Source organism: Schistocerca americana, chromosome 6 (assembly GCF_021461395.2).
Source record: "Schistocerca americana isolate TAMUIC-IGC-003095 chromosome 6, iqSchAmer2.1, whole genome shotgun sequence".
Classification (NCBI taxonomy): Eukaryota; Metazoa; Arthropoda; class Insecta; order Orthoptera; family Acrididae; genus Schistocerca; species Schistocerca americana.
The window spans coordinates 163,130,885-163,134,483 of NC_060124.1; the positions used below are offsets into that span (position 1 = coordinate 163,130,885).

A 3,599-nucleotide genomic window follows, 5' to 3' on the forward strand; every position below is an offset into this window, starting at 1 on the left:
TACAAAACACTCGTTCGACATATACTTGAGTATTGCTCATCAGTGTGGGATCCGTACCAGATCGGGCTGACGGAGGAGATAGAGAAGATCCAAAGAAGAGCGCCGCGTTTCGTCACAGGGTTATTTGGTAAGCGTGATAGCGTTACGGAGATGTTTAGCAAACTCAAGTGGCAGACTCTGCAAGAGAGGCGCTCTGCATCGCGGTGTAGCTTGCTCGCCAGGTTCCGAGAGGGTGCGTTTCTGGCTATGGCTCTGAGCACTATGCGACTCAACTGCTGAGGTCATCAGTCGCCTAGAACTTAGAACTAATTAAACCTAACTAACCTAAGAACAGCACACAACACCCAGCCATCACGAGGCAGAGAAAATCCCTGTCCCCGCCGGGAATCGAACCCAGGAACCCGGGCGTGGGAAGCGAGAACGCTACCGCACGACCACGGGATGCGGGCGTGCGTTTCTGGATGAGGTATCGAATATATTGCTTCCCCCTACTTATACCTCCCGAGGAGATCACAAATGTAAAATTAGAGAGATTCGAGCGCGTACGGAGGCTTTCAGACAGCCGTGCTTCCCGCGAACCATACGTGACTGGAACAGAAAAGGGAGGTAATGACAGTGGCACGTAAAGTGCCCTCCGCCACACACCGTTGGGTGGCTTGCGGAGAATAAATGTAGATGTAGAAGTTCTATGGGGCTGATGACCTCAGATGTTAAGTCCCATAGTGCTGAGAGCCATTTGAATTTTTTTGCGTGGTGGGCATCGGTTTTTCTTTTAAAATGGAGTGGAGCGACGATTTTGCCATTAAATTCATAAATACTTACTAACAATATCATGTGCTGTGTAATACAACAAACTCCCAATATAAAATAAAATTAAAAAAAAAAGTGAAGCGTGAGATTCCATCGCGACAGGACTGCGCGTGGATGTGGCCGAATTAAAAATAAAGACCAGCTCATTAGCCACTTACAGGAAAGTTCGCCAGAATAAAAATGAGCTTGGGAAGTCTGGTGCTGGGGTTGAGGAAGTGAACGCTCCAAACTGGTTCGCCTTAGAAGCGTTTGAATTTCTGCACTGCAAATATCAGCCGCAGAAGACAAGCAACACAGATGTAAGTAAAAATATTAATTTTTGGAAATGTATAAAAAAACCTATTGACAAACTTAATGGAGTTCGGTCCCTTTTGGGTTCTGTCTCCATGCTTCTTAACTTTTTGCCTTTCTCAGCTTTCATTTCGGTCCCTGCTCATTCGTTATTTTTAAATTTTTTTCGTTTTATTCCCTTATATACTATTAATCATATAATATCTTACGATATTTTCTTCATATTTATTTTAGCTTAACATCATTTCTACTAGGAATATCCCTAGTACTTCCTTATAGTTTTCAAGCTTAAAAATTAAAAAAATGTTCTACTTTTGATAAAATTATACAGTTTATAGCAAAATGAGCTCCGAACGTCACAGAGGGGAAACGAGGAAACGAACTTACTGGATTGGAATACATACTAGGGCTACGCTGGGTACTCAGCTACTAATATACAATAATGAATAACATTTATTTTTCTAACAGAATATATTTAAGCACATGTACAATTATATGTATTTTATTTGTATTTTGTGTTGTTTAATAAAATAAAAATAATAAAATATGAATTAAAGAAAGTAATACTTTACGTATATAGATGGTTAAAATGTGTGCAGTCAGGCAGTCACTGGTACGTACGTAGCTAGTAGCTGAAAAAAATTCTTTAATAAGTTATTGGTAATCATCTTGCCGTGGCAATCGTCCCTCTTCGGATAAGCAGCGAATTCATCTCCAATGTCTTTGGAAATCTGCGTTGAACGTCGTGGAATGTTCGCTAATCGTGTAAACGTTGGAGCAGGAGTGATATCATTTCTCCAAGCTCCTGGCTTTAAATGCCCGTTCTCCTCATGATCCACTGCTCGTACAGGTGTATAAATTTGTCCGGAAGCAGAACTTCTTCGCAAGAAATTATAGAGGTATATACAGGTCATAACAACACTTTGGGGTTTCTCAGGCTGTAGTAATATAGGCTTTCTTAGTATCCGGAATACGGAAGAAAGTATTCCGAACGCATTTTCCACAATCCGCCTTACTCTTGAAAATCTGTTCTTAAAAATTCTTTTCTTTTACTTCCGAGGTTGTTGTCCACTATACGGCTTCATGATATGATTGTTGAGGGGAAAAGAGTAGCCTGCGACATTAACATAGGGTACTTTTTTCTCTCTACCTGGGAGGGTACGATCGTCCGGAAAAACGATGCTACCATTACTCATATTCTTAAAAAATGATGTATTTCGAGAAACACCACCGTCTGAAATTCTAACTTGGCAGCCGATATCAGCATTCAAAAAATAATAGTCAGCATCCACTAGACCAAAAAGAACAATACTGAAAAACGTCTCATGATTGAAAAAATCTCTTCCAGAATTAACTGGGCTTTGGACTGTGCAATGTTTGCCATCCACTGCGCCGAGGCAATGAGGAAAGTTCCGTTTTCTTTCATATTTCTCTGCTACAAGCAACCTCTCTTGTTGCGTCTGTGGCATCTCCAAAAAGTAAATAGAAACTAATAATTCCTAGTACTAAAAATAAGGTAATCATTATAACGAATATTCTGCATTTCGGTTATCGACTTGACATTGTTCCCAATTTTATAGGACTATTATCGTATATTCCCCTATTCCTAGATTCATTCTTTTATTTTTTACTTTACGTGCTTTGTTTTTGTTAAGTTAATGTGTTGTCGTCGCTTTGTTTTCGGAGGAATTTAAGGTGGATTTAGAAGAACAGAGGGTAGCGAGTATGGATACAAACGAAGGTTCAGCGAACACTTGCGAAGAAATTAGTAGTCAAGATGTCGATCATCAAACAACGCAAGGCAACAAACTACCACCCACACCAAACAAAAGCACGAAGGTATTTGCTTCACCTAGAAAAAATCAGGGAAAAAGGGCCGACGATCCTCGTATAGGAGAGGCATATAATGCGCTACATATTGTTTTATCTAAAACTAGAGACGAGTTTGACACTTATGGAGAGAACATAGCGAACGTTCTACGGTCCACGGACAAAAGAAGACGTGCTTTTGTTAAGAAGAAATTTTCCAACACAATTTTCAGAGCAGAAAGCGGCTGTTTCGAACATTCTAGACCAAGTTCAGTCAACAGCGACTACAGTTGCTCTTCGCATTTACCGATTCCTTCAACTCAACATGTTCACGCCCATGAGCAGATGCAAAGCAACTTCCAGCAGACATCTACTTCTAATTCTGACAAAACCGAACAAGGCTCTCCACATTTTCTGGATCTGCTTGATTTATAATAATTAAATGTAATAATCTTTGCGTTTGATTGTTTCTCATTCTTAAATCTAAATGTTTTTATTTCTGTTGCTTATTAATTGATGAGTAAAAGTGCTTTAATAACAAAATTTGTGTAATTTATTAACTTGTCTTTACAAAGTCCTTCAAGCTGCCAGTAAGAGCTGCACATACTTCAGGAACAACGTTTGATATCACTTGCTTGGAGACTTTAAATAAAAAATTGAGGCTGGTGTAGAAATCGCCAGCTGCTAGG

General features: G+C 39.7%; 1 pseudogene; it reads left to right on the forward strand.

The window, feature by feature from the left end:
* Positions 1-777: 777 nt before the first annotated feature.
* Positions 778-3,345, forward strand: LOC124620026 (annotated as a pseudogene).
* Positions 3,346-3,599: the final 254 nt, after the last annotated feature.